Source organism: Helianthus annuus, chromosome 13 (assembly GCF_002127325.2).
Source record: "Helianthus annuus cultivar XRQ/B chromosome 13, HanXRQr2.0-SUNRISE, whole genome shotgun sequence".
Classification (NCBI taxonomy): domain Eukaryota; kingdom Viridiplantae; phylum Streptophyta; class Magnoliopsida; order Asterales; family Asteraceae; genus Helianthus; species Helianthus annuus.
In genome coordinates this window covers 44,575,055-44,588,957 of record NC_035445.2, presented here as the reverse complement: position 1 = coordinate 44,588,957, position 13,903 = coordinate 44,575,055, and the positions used below count along the sequence as shown (strand labels likewise).

At 34.3% G+C, this 13,903-nt stretch overlaps 1 long non-coding RNA gene across 5 annotated transcripts; it reads left to right on the top strand.

The window, feature by feature from the left end:
* Positions 1-4,016: 4,016 nt before the first annotated feature.
* LOC110897759 lies at positions 4,017-7,391 on the top strand. 5 transcript variants are annotated; one of them, XR_004876146.1, is made up of 8 exons: positions 4,017-4,220; positions 4,310-4,442; positions 4,541-4,568; positions 4,860-4,927; positions 5,080-5,614; positions 6,178-6,313; positions 6,661-6,810; positions 7,169-7,391. It is a non-coding gene; the product is annotated as an uncharacterized LOC110897759 (long non-coding RNA). The 5 variants fall into 5 exon arrangements; XR_004876147.1 differs by having other exon boundaries at positions 4,310-4,568; positions 5,080-5,207; positions 5,417-5,614; XR_002568930.2 differs by having other exon boundaries at positions 4,310-4,568; positions 5,080-5,207; positions 5,367-5,614.
* The last annotated feature ends 6,512 nt before the right edge of the window (positions 7,392-13,903 follow it).

The window sequence follows — 13,903 nt, the reverse complement described above, 5'->3', positions numbered from 1 at the left end:
GATGTGTTTGTGTATGATGGTTTGAACTTTTGAAGTTTTCATTGTAGTATTTGAGAACACTGAAGTGTTCTTACCTTTCAGGTCGATCGATCGAACGGCCTGTTCGATCAGCCGGCTTAACCGATCGGTTAGGAACTTCAGAAGTAGTTCTTAGCAGGATGTCACTCGATCGAACAGCCTGTTCGATCGGCTGGCATTCCATACTACAAACGAGTTGCAAAATCGATTAAGTGTTGAAGCATAGTATCTCATGATCCAAAGAGTAATGTTTACCAATCGATTAGCATATTCTATCGAACATCACCTCGTAAATAGCATACTTCATGAAGTTTTGAAAAGTGTGGGACCATGTGCTAGCCGATCGGCTGGCCCGGCCGATCGGCTGGTATGTCCGATCTGCTGGGCTGTTCGTTCGAACAGCCTAGCCGTTCGGCCAACAAAGTCTGACCTGGTCGGCCTTTCGTCTAACACTTGGCTGTTTGATTATTTGTCATGATTTTAAGGTATTTTGACAGCGAGTTAAACCGTAGAACGTGGGTTCTTACTTGCTTCACCGGTTCGGACAGGAATCACCCAAGTCCGGTCGGTGAACTGTTCGGAACGGTAGTTTGACGTTTAACCCGAAATCGGTGAACCTCGTAGATAGAATGCGAATCTTGAACCTCTTGACTGTTTAGAATGATTAGTTAGTTGGTTCGAGCTCCGTTTCTATCGGTTTTAAGGTTTTGAGTGTAAAAGATTGAGAAAACTTGTATCTATTTCTTTCAACTCTTTTATCCTCCTGAAAGGGTTTGGATTTATGTGAAAATGTTTAGATCTATGAAAGATCTCCTTGTTTGTTTATGTGGAAATCGGTTAGATCCAAGTTATTCATGGTTGAATGAGGCCAAAGTATGATGTTCTTCAAGAACACCATGATGACATCACCCAAGAACACTTAGATCTTGATGATTTCACGGTTAGAAACCAAGTTTTGAAAGATAGAAAGGTATAGAATTGTGTAATGATCAAAAACGTACAAGAATTAGAGTGAAAACTTACCGGAGTTGAGAGAAATCTGAGCAAAGATGAAGAACAAGGGCTGGTTCGGTCAGAGCTTTCCAAAAGTAGAAAGAGTGACAATGACAGGGATTTATAGGCTCCAAAAGAGGAAAGTGGTAGCCGATCGGCCAGAATCTCCGATCGGCTGGGCTGCTCGATCGAACAGCATGTTCGATCGGCTAGCCTGTTCGATCGGTGATTCCTGTTCGATCAGGAACACATTCGAAAACACAGGGTGTTACACCAAACCGCCACCCGGGTCTCCCAACAACCCCTATATATTGTAACCCCCGACCCACTGGTCCCCCCATCCCACGAACCCAACCCCACCGGCTACCCACTTCTCTCGAACCCGCAAACCCACTGGTCCCCCCATCCCACGAACCCAACCCCACCGGCTACCCACTTCTCTAGGTTTGTTATTTGTAATTTTTAGAAATTATCTAATTTTTAGGATTATGTAATTTTTAAAATTTTATTGAAGTTGTAGGTTTTTTTTATAAATGTTGTGTGATTTCTTATAAATTTTTTTTTAATATTCAGCCACGCGGTGCACCCAACCCAAGCCCAACCCAAGCCCAACCCACGCCCCGCCATACCCCGCGGACACGTTACTAGGCGGTGGGGGGCTCCCATTCCACGTGTCAACAAATGCCCCAACCCAAGCCCAACCCAAGCCCCACCATACCCCACGGTCTAAAGGGTGAATAAGAGGCTGGTGGGTCCCATATTTAATTTTAATATATCTACCATTAATGTTTTAATTTAATACTAAGGGCATTTTAGTCATTTTACATGGAGTTAACGGCGAAAACTAACGGACATCCACTCCAGGGACTATTCGAGTAACAACATGTGAAACCACAGGAAGCACCGGTGTAATTTCCAAAATGTTGGGACTATAGATGTTATTTTACCAAACCACAGGGATCATTCGAGCATTTTACTTAATTTATATTGATAAAAAGTATAGTAAATACTAATGATAAATAAAACTATCAAAATAATAATAATTTTTACATTTAAAAAGAATATATATAATATTGAATTAATTTGTCCAATTTAAGAATATATATATAAGGGAGGGTGGGGCACAAGAGGCTTCGACGAGGATTCCATAAAATGGCACTTGGCAATTCCTAATGTAATTAAACTTTTAAAATACAAGTTAATTTTATCTATAAGCTTTTTAAAAGGATTCCAAAAAATGCCACTTGACAATTTTCAACGTAATTGAGCTTTTTTAAAATACAAGTGAATTTGATCTATAAGCCTTTTAAATTTAATATGAACTTGATTATGATGTTACCAATGGAAAACAAATTTTAATTAGATTTACTTTGGTTTTCTAAATTAGAATAAAAATCGTAATTAGACCCTCTTTAAACTCTTATAATTGATCTGCTCCTCTTTGTAGCCTCACAAAAACTCTCATAATCACCGACCTCTCCCTGCAAGTTAACTCACACCAGGTAAGTTTTCTAATCAATCTCTATTCTCTATGTAGTCATTATTCTCGATTTCAGATATAAATTTGTCTTCACAAACAAATTTATATCATATGTATTTTAATTGTATGGTTGAAATTCCTTATTTAGATTTACCTATTTCGCTCAAGGTTACCAATTAATTTTTTATTACAGCGAGGAACCTTATCGGTAACGATAGGAATCGCGTTGCTTAGGAGCATATCTTTCCATAAGTAATATTTGATAAAATTCAGGAACAATTGCTTTGTAAGATTGGTTTGTTTCTAAAAAAACCAGTTTTTACGCATGACCAATAATATGTGGCATTGTCCAGAGCAAAAAGTAGAGATGACCTTAAGCTACTGATACTTGATGAGGATGGTCAAATTACAAACAAAACTACAAATGTCGTGTATAAAGAAGTGTTCAGAAATCTGTAAAGTTGTATCTTGATTTTACAATGTTTGATTTAATAAGAATAATTCATTTATGTAAATTGGTTTACATATTATAACATTACATTATTTTTTATCTTCAAACCTGTGTAGTACACGGGTTTATAAACTAGTATTATAATAGAAAGAAAATTGATAACCTTTCTCTACACCCAAAATTTGAAGCTCCGTCTAGATACTTTGTAATTCGTTGCAAACAATACAATAAGACCTAGACTAATTTGAAATTATAAAACACAACCATATATAAAATTACCATATTCAATTTTCAACAACTGCTTTTCGTTTTCTACTAGTTTTTTCTTGCATTGTTGTGTTTTTGATAACTTTAACTAGTTGAGGGAAGTTTTCTTCAGTATCATCCAACTCAACTCTGATGTCGTTTTTGCTTCTTTGACGAGTTAGGGGTTTCTTTCCGAGATTTCTGAGAAAGTCGAAGGTAAACTTTCAAATTATCTTTCGAGGCCGCCATGAACTTCTCTGGAGTTCGGATTTCTCTAAATGAATGTCATCTTCAATCTGAAAGTAAAATGTAATGAACTTTTATGACGGTTTTTTGGGTATATGCGAGATCAGTTTAGTGGTAATTTGACAATCATGCCCTTGAAACCCCGGACAACTTGTTTAAATAACAGTTTTATGATAATTTTAATCTTGGCCATTTACTAAACAAGTTTACAGACTAGATTGTTTCTTAACCTTCCTATTAAGATAAAATTCCTATTATATCCTGACCTGTTGTATCTATTCCATATTTTAGCCTTGCGTTTTTGTTGGAGATGTTAGCATTTCCCCATTTTCCATAAGACTGGAGGGTATGGAGAGCCTCATCCCCAAGGGGATGGGCCGCCTCGTCACCGCCTCGTAAGCGGGGCTTGAAGAGGATGGACCTAGCGAGGTACGGGATGAACCCCTTTATATCTATATCTATAATAAACAAAACCATTGGGGACACTTGTCACCCATTAGTTTAAGCCAACTCAGCTGCATATGTGGCAGTACATGTGGCATGGCTCTAAGGGCAGGATTGGGATAGCTTCCTATGTACGCTTTCAATTATACGTTATCTCTCATTCTCTCATTCATCATCGTTCCTCTTTTAACCGAAAACCCTAATCGCCAAAAACCCTAGATCAAAATTCCTCTGCATCTTCATCTCTCTCAATCCTGTTCGACAACCTTCAATCGATCTTTAAGACGCAATACTCTTCTCTTTCTGAAGATCATCTACGAATCATCAATCATCGGCAAGATGGTAACTGAATGTTCTTTATCTTTCTGATGTTGAATCATTTTTGTCTAATTTTGAGTTGTGATTGTTTGATGTTTGATTTTTGGTTGCAGATTAAGGATGGATTTGCGGAGGGAAAAGATCTGGTTGCGAGTGTGATGTCCGCCATGGGAGAGGAGCAGATCTGCGCTCTCAAGGACATCGGTCCAAAATAGTTATCTGATATTTATTATGTTAAAGAAAATGGTTTGTGATATCAGCAGAAATTTTTCTGTTAAAACATCATGAATATGTTTGCAGCACTTAGCATAGTACTTGATAATGGATTATTTAAATGATTGTAGGCTCTCCTATTTCTTCAGAACCCTTGAGGTAAAGTTTTCATCGACATGATATTGAAGGATATATATCTTTCTTTCTTCCATTTATCATAGTGGTGTTTGGATTTGCGATATGAAAATAATAATTTGAATGGCATTGATCAATTTGGAATGTTGGATAAAAGTGACTCTGATAATTGGATTATTTAGGTCTCAGATAATAACTGCAACAAACTAAATTGAATATCTCAGGGATAGCTAAGAGTACCCATATATCATCCATTTACGCTATATTTGCTATTTAAAAAAAATGTTAATTGTTAATTTTTTTTAAAACGCACAGGGACGGATCATTGCTTAAAACAGATTTTTCACCCCAGAAGTGGATTAGATCTTTTTCTACATGCAGTGGTATGCGTGCTATGATCTATGCAATTTTTTGAATATTTTCATTCATGTTGAATGTGATTTTGTGAGTTGTTGGCCCTTTATTTGGCGATTTGGTGTTTTTATTTAAAAAAACTATTTTTTGTCAATTGTAAAATTGATTTTTTATTTAACAGAACCTGCTAAAATAGAGAAGATAGTCAACACCTCGGTCAGAAGGGGACACACTAGCCCTGCTTATTTTACTGCATCTGGTGCTATGGTTGGAGGTGTTTTAAGTACTCCCGCTGTAAATGCTCCACAGGTAGGGTCCTTCAATTTTTATTTTTAAATTACCAAACTTAATTCTCAGCCACTTTTTGGCTGTAGTATTATTGCTCATGAAATCCAATTATATTAACTTAATCATTTTACCCTTTAGGTATATTTATATTAACATTTCTACATATTATTAAAAATTAAGGATGATTAAACGTTCATTATTGGGGGACACATGTCACCCATTGGTTTAAGCCAAATAAGCAGACACCTCATCTGACAAGTGGCATAGCTCTTAGACCCGACAGTCTGCTAGGCGAAGGAGGGTTCAGGTATGTTTTCAAAGGGTAGATTGATGAACTCACTCATTTGGCTACGAAGCCAGGGTCTGGAATGGCGATTGCTGTCGAAAAGCTTAAACCGGAAGGTTTTCAAGGCCACAAAGAATGGCTGGTATGCATGTTTTCATTTTGGTATCACCTAAACTCATTTGCGAAATGTTGGGCTTCTAAACGGGTCGTATTCCCGGGTTGTTGGGTCGAACCTGACACTAACCTGGAAATTTTACACGAACCTGAACACGACATGAGTAATCAATGGTTGCACGAACACGACCCGTTTAGTATGATTTTTTCTGTTCCCGTATTAATATTCTAAATTTTTTTAATTTGCTTATTATTTTTAAGGTTTTTAATAATCATGTTTAAAAATATGTCAATTTAATTTTAAGCGTTTTGATTTTGGCATAAAAATATCCAAATAGTTTAAGTTATTACAAAAACACATTTTAAAATAAATAAATAAATTAAAGGGTAGAATGGGTCACCCTGCAAACCTGTCGAGTTGACACAAACATGACGCGTTTAGCTAAACGTGTTAGCGGGTCGACTTAAACACTTACCCGGATACGTTTAGACTAAACCCAAACCCACAAATTTCGTGTTTGGTTTGTGTCGTGTCTAAAGTCACACCCTTACCAAAATGTTTGCTAAATGTTGATGGTTTATTGTTTGCAGACAGAAGTAACTTACCTTAGTCAGCTGCATCATCCGAATCTGGTGAAACTTATTGGCTACTGTTCAGAGGGTCATAATAGGCTTTTGGTTTATGAGTACATGCCTAAAGGAAGCTTGGAGAATCATCTTCTTTGAAGTAAGTTTTCATGCTTTTATATCTTCTTATATATTTTTATTATTTAACTAGGTGTGTAAATAACTGAACGTTCAGTGAACCGTTCTCTGGGAAGTTCATTCATGAACACAATTTTTTTGTTCTATCAGTTAAACAAACTAACATACGGGTTTAATAAATGTAATTTTATATATTAAATAATAAAAAGTTATATTTTTATGAACTTCGTATATTGTACGGGTTAAATAAATGTAATTTTATATATCAAATAATAAAAAAATTTATATCTTTGAAAACCATGTGTATTACACAGATTAAATAAATGTAATTTTGTATACTATATACTAAAAACGTCGTATCTTTGGTAGTATTGGGGGACTGTCTAACAAGTTTGGATGCAATTGGGGGATGTTTGGCGAGTAGGCCAACTTGGTCAACCGGGTCAGGCGCGATCAAAGCTGTTCAAATGGTCAACGTGTGTCAAATTCTGTCAACCTGGTCAATCGTTGTCACAGATGGTATCGACTCCCTCTTATAACTATTTATACATACCTACATTTAATATAAATATGGTATGATAATATTCAAAAATCTCAAAACTTAATGTTTCAAATACAAAGCTCCAAATCAGATCGCATCTATAAAAAAGGCAACTAATGTTAGGGTTTCAAGTTTCGGGTTATTCGGGTCGGGTTGTTTGGGTTTTTTGTGGGTAAAGAAATATCATCACATATTCAAACATCAATAAATGATTTATTTCCATTAAGGGCAAAGAAGGATTGGAGTTTGTGGGTATACGAATATAATTTTTTTCATGTGAGTAATGATAGTTTATAGATATTTTTTTTGGACTACTACCTCCTTTTTTTTTTCCAGGTTGAGCATGCTCAATATTTGACCCTTGGAAGTGTAGCCATGTTTGGTCAAGAAGGAAGTGTAATGGATTTGTTCGAAATATTCTTAGAAATTAGCTTTGGTTTGCTTATGATTTGACTTTTTTTCTCAAAGATGTAATTAATTTGGAAATGTAGTTGTCTTACAACAACTAGAAACCGGATTTGACTCATGAGTGAATGTATAATTCCAAAATTATATGTAAGTTTTATTTCAATCGTTAAATAATTCTTAAATTATCAATACTGACTATTTATATATGTCAGACTTTGGATGACCAGACGCTACCATATTGTGATAATATCATGCCACTTCTTCCTAAGTATCTTTCTAGCGATGACCTGTATCCGTTTGTTAAGCGACCAATTTTTTTCATTCTTTCCTGGGGTGTTCTTATAGAACGGTGATAAATCAAAGCCCAGTTGATGTAAAATCTAAAATTGTATGACAGAATATGTATTTTCATTCATTAAACCAAATTGTCCGTGTATGGTAGAAGGTAACTCTTTGTTTCTTCCAATGTATGCGTTTGTACAAAATATTACATTTCAAAGTAAATAATATGGTTTTGGTTGAAGCCCGCGTATTACGCGGGCATTAACCTAGTATACATATATATATATGTATGTATGTATAGCTGTGTGTATGAGCCATGAGGAGAGACAATTTAGCCCCGTTGAGTCCGGCTTGTGGGAGACGGATGAGACGAGCCGACCCTATGGGGGGCGGTGTGGGGGACCGGTGCCGGGCTAGGCCGGGCCTAAGCCGGCCCCATACCCTTTAGTCTAAGTGATTTTTATTCTAAATTCATATTATTCGAGACCTTTTATGGACACGTGTCCCTAGTTGATTGGCTATTTACCTTTTAATACGTATTTGCCAACAACCTTAGGTAGTTTTTTTCTTTTTTTTATCAATTTGTCACGCCTTCATGAAAAGTTCTTATGATTATTATATGTTTTCGTGAAATAGGTCTTGCAATTATATATTATTAGGTTAGAACCCTGTGTAATACACGGGTTGGATAAATGTAATTTTTTATACCAAATAATAAAACAATATATCTTTAAAATCTTGTTTATTATATTGGAAATAAATGTATTTTTTTATATTAAATAATAGAAAAATTATATCTTTAAAAACCTCGTGTATTGTACGGGTTGAGTAAATTTAATTTTCTATATTAAATAATGAAAAAAGTTACATTTTAAGAACCTCGGGTTATAAAAAATTATATCTTGTTATATCTTTATATACTATGTGTATTATACAGATTGAATAAATCTAATTTTAGATAACACATAATAATTTTTAGAAACCCGGTGTATTACACGAGTTGTATAAAATATAATTTTGTATAGTAAATAATAAAAAATTATATCTTTAAAATATCTCATTTATTACACGGTTTGAACGAATCTAATAAAAAATTATATCTTTAAAAAAATTAATGGATATACTCGATATATGATGGATTGGGTGATTGCGGTGATGGTTCTTATAAATGTCACGTAAACATAGTGAATACCGCATTTGAGTTGAGAGTTGAACACGAAAATAAAAGTATAGAACCAATAAACATTGATTAATGTTTTTGTTTACCCCCTTATAAACATTTTTTAAATGGATTGTACCTTAACTACTTTAGTTTAATAAAATAAATAAATCATTTACATTATATTAGTTTATATTTAGTGTACGTCTTTTGTTAATTTCAGGATAAATAATTTTGAAATCTAATAATATTTCAAAATATTATATTATCTCCTATACGAATTGTTTAAATTTATATTAAATTAAATTTTATAATTATCTTTTAATTAATAAATTATTTATAATTAAGTATGATAGAGAGGAAAAAACTAAAAAATAGATGGCTTCAATAAATGACATGTGTCCCCTCATTAGTTTCTTTTATTATATAGTCAGTTGCGAAGTATAGAAGGGGCGGGGAGGGGCGTCCGACCCCTCGAACTTTTCGCTCAGTAGTGTTATATATACGGTTTTCGTATAGAAATTTTTGGGTATATATGTTTTCGACCCCCCGGTTCTATAAATTTTTTTTGGTATATACGTTTTCGACCCCCCCCCCTCCCACTTGTCATTCGGGTAAAGTTTCGCCACTGTATATAGTATAGGTATAGATGATCTTCTATACAACAATAATATTATTTTATATATTATCTTATACAATATAATTTTTATCATACAAAAATATATATTTAAGCTATAGTACGTATTTATATATTTATTTATATATTGTTTTTGAACAATCATTAGGGATTATAATACACTCGTAATTTAAATGGTTACGAAATGGAAATTTAAAGTAAAAAATAAGTCTTCAACAACCTATTTTGTTAATTTTGTAAATAATAAATAATTATTGATCATAATAAGATTTTAATCCTATGTGAATTGTTTAAATTTATATTAAATTAAATTTTATAATTATTTTTTAATTAATATTAATTATTTATAATTAAGTAGGATAAAGAGAAAAAAACTAAAAAATAGATGGCTTAAATGAATAACATGTGTCCCAAAATTGGTTTAATTTATTATAAAGTATAGATTATATTTTTCGTGAGATAGGTCTTGCAATTATCTATATTATTATATGTTTCGTGAAATAGGTCTTGCAATTATCTATATTATTAGAGTAAATTGCCATTTTAGTCTCTGAGTTTTGTCTAAATTTGTCATTTTAGTCCAAATAGTTTTTTTTTTTTTTTTTTTGCCTCTGAGTCCCTGACTTTTCCCTTTTGTTGCCATTTTGATCACATACACTAACTCCATCCAAAAACTCCATCTTTAACCAGGGGTATTTTGGAGATTTTCATTTTAAATGTTTTCAATTGCCATTTTGATCCAATTCCAAAAAATCAAAAAAAAATTCCAAAAAATTCTAAAAAATAATAAAAATTCTAAAAAATCATAAAAATTCTAAAAAATTCTAAAAAAATACAAAAAATCCGTTTCGGCGCGAACCGTTTCGAGCTGAACCGTTTCGACGCGAACAGTTTCGACCCGTACCGTTTCGACCCGAACCTTTTCGAGCTGAGCCGTTTCGACGCGAACCGTTTCAACCAGTACCGTTTCGACCCGAACCGTTTCGAGCTGAGCCGTTTCGACCCGTACCGTTTCGAGCCGAACCGTTTTGACGCGAACCGTTTCGAGCCGAACCGTTTCGAGCTGAACCGTTTCGAACCGAATCGTTTCTAGCTTAACCGTTTCGAACCAAACCGTTTCGAGTTGTACCGTTCCGACCCGTACCGTTTCGAGTTGAACCGTTTCGACCCGTGCCTCGAAATGGTTCGCGTCGAAACGGTTTAGCTCGAAACGGTTCGGTTCAAAATGGTTCGGCTCGAAACGGTTCAGTTCGAAACGGTTCGCGTCGAAACGGTTTAGCTCGAAACGGTACGGGTCGAAACGGTTCAGCTCGAAACGGTTCAGCTCGAAACGGTACGGGTCGAAACGGTTCAGCTCGAAACGGTTCGGGTCGAAACGGTTCGCCTCGAAACGGCTCAGCTCGAAACGGTTCGGGTCGAAACGATACGGGTCGAAACGGTTCGCGTCGAAACGGTTCAGCTTGAAACGGTTTGGGTTCGAAACGTTTCGCGCCGAAACGGATTTTTTGGATATTTTATAATTTTTATGATTTTTTAGAATTTTTATTATTTTTTAGAATTTTTTGGAATTTTTTTGATTTTTTGGATTTTTTTTTATTTTTTTTATTTTTTGAAATTGGATCAAAATGGCAATTGAAAACATTTAAAATGAAAATCCCCAAAATACCTCTGGTTAAAGATAGAGTTTTGGGATGGAGTTAGTGTATGTGATTAAAATGGCAACAAAAGGGAAAAGTCAGGGACCCAGAGGCAAAAAAAAAACTATTTGGACTAAAATGATAAATTTAGACAAAACTCAGGGACTAAAATAGCAATTTACTCATATTATTATATGTTTCGTGAAATAGGTCTTGCAATTATTATATATTATAAAATGGTCGTTTTAATATTCATTTTTAATAAATTTTAAAGTAAGATGGTCAAACTGCCATCACAATTTTTATTTATGAATACCTTTTCTTTTTCTTAAGTCCGAAATTCATGAAATTCAATAACACAAACTAATATTTCGTAAATTACAAATCGAAAAGTACATAATTAAAAAAAACAGCTGATAAATATTTGTATCTATCTACTATAATAAAAGAAACAAAGTTTTGGACACGTGTCATTCATTGAAGACATCCTCATATATATCTATACTATCTATAATAAGAGATTATGAGCTGATGTAAAACTGCCTATGTGTCAATTTCTAAGGTATGCCACATGTAATCGCTGATGTCATAATTCCTTTTTCAATATTTAGATATGTATAAATCTTTCTAAAATATATAATCAGATTTTATTATTAGTAAATAAGAGATTTCTTTAGGAGGGAAGTTTGAAATTGCATTGGGAGAAGAAATCAGCAATTAATGCACTGTAAGAAGTAATCATATCTATTAATTAATAATCTATCTAAAATATATAATCAGTATCTAAATGGGCAAAAGGGCAAACACTGGCCAACTCCAAAAGTCACGAACTGATGATTCAAAATCAACCACTGATGATTCAAAATCAAAATTATGGCTCCAAATTTAAAATTCAAAATTATGACTCCAGATATATAACCTATCATCTTCTTCAATCAATTACCCTCTCTAATCAATTTCTCTCTCAACTCTCTCTCTCTAAAATTCACAGTCTTTTGAAAGATAAATCATTCGGTTCACAGTAGCAGGCCCCTCTTTTGAAAGATAAATCTTTCTTCTTTGGCAAGAATCTGGAATTATTTCAATTTATTCTTCAATCTTCTGCCTTAATTCTGTCTGCCGTCCTTCAGCCTTACGAAATCTTCATCACAAAGGTACAATTCCATCTCTTTGGTAACATTCAATCTTGGTTTTCTTGCCTTTTCTTTCGATTTCTTACTTTTTATTTACTGGAACCATATTAGGGTTTTTAGAGTCACCAGGGCACAGGTAGTTGAATATTACACTGAATCTTGACCCTCATGTACCGTTTATTCATCATCTTTACCATCGATTTGAATATTATTGTATTTGTATGACCTGTTGTTAATCGTTACCTGACCCTCGATGTGTAGATTATGAGCCCATAAACAAACATATATCATTAATAACCTAGGGGATAAAAAGCATTTACGTTTGACAGAGTATTATGAGCTAATTTCACTAGGTTAAAAAGCATTTATGTTTGGCAGAGTTTTATGAGCTGATATTTGTGCAGTATAATCTTATACAGAGTTAAAAAATATGAGAAGAAAGAGTTTCAGTATGTATCTGTGGTAGAAGAAGAAAAGTTTCAGGTATGAGAACCAACTTAAGAGTTATTAGTTATTATAAAGGAAGATATGTTCTTGCTTATAAAGGTAAAGTTAGAATTGATGACAACGTTATCGGAGAAAGGTCTGGTGGCAAGAAGAAAGACTTTCAGGTATGATTTTCAGTTTTATATATAGATATATAGATCATTATAGTGTCGGTGTATAACGTTTCAATATGCTAAGCGTAATGGTTATTAACGTTTTGGTTGAATTTTATAGGCGTAGAGCGGAAACTACTGGAGAGGTGGAGGCTTGCAAGCGATGTAACTGTAAGAAATCCAAGTTTTTGAGGCTGTATGTAACTTTGTTGAAGAACCAACCAGTGAGAGTGTTTTGGTGAAAAACTTGGAGGGGTCGGTGACGTTGTCGAGGTTGTCAGGAAATGCAAAGTGATAGCATTTCCTGACAACCCTCGACAATGTCACCGACCTCCTAATCTGAGGTTTGAAACCATTGTTGGGTTAAAACAGTGGTTGGAACCACAGTTTGGATGTGTGTTGAAAGTGTGGAAGCGAAGGGTAATAAAGTGGTTTTGTGATTTGGTGGTTTCATAACAGTGGTTTTGTATAGGCTTCTCTATAGTTTGTTTGTTGTTTTTGTTCTATTTGGGGTGTATTTGTTCTTATGTTATGGCTAATATAGCAGTTATAAATAGAAGCATTAGCTCAGGCAATTAAGGAGAACACTATAGTGTTCTTGGAGACGGGATCAGGCAAGACGTTGATCGCGATTATGCTTTATGTCACTACGCTTATCTGCTGAAAAAACCCTCCCCGTGTATTGTTGTGTTCTTGGTACTTGGTACCCACTGTTGTATTTGTCAAACAGGTATGTCGGTTGACTTAGTTGTTTCTTGAACATGTTTTCAACATGTGGTTAAAGCATACTAATGGAAGCTTTGTCTGTCTTATTAGCAAGCGGAGTATGTGAGAAAGCACCTTGATTTGAAAGTGGAGGAGTATTGGGGTGAAAAAGGTGTTGATTTTTGGAATGTTGCTGATTGGAAGAAACAACGATATCAGAATCAGGTATGACAAGTCAACATTTGACTTTTTTGTTGACCGCATACAATCTCATCAGAATTTTGACTAATGATCAAATACGTAAAGTACCCCTGAGGCAGACAAATGCAGTCTTGACTAATAAACTTTTATTGTGTTTCTCTTTACCTTTGTTGTATCATGTAGTTTTTATTTTTCAATTTAAACTGAACACACGTATATGTTATACATCATTGTTACAGCTATTGGCGATGACCCCTGACATTTTAAAGAATGCATTGAGGCATAGATTCTTAACGTTGGATATTATCAA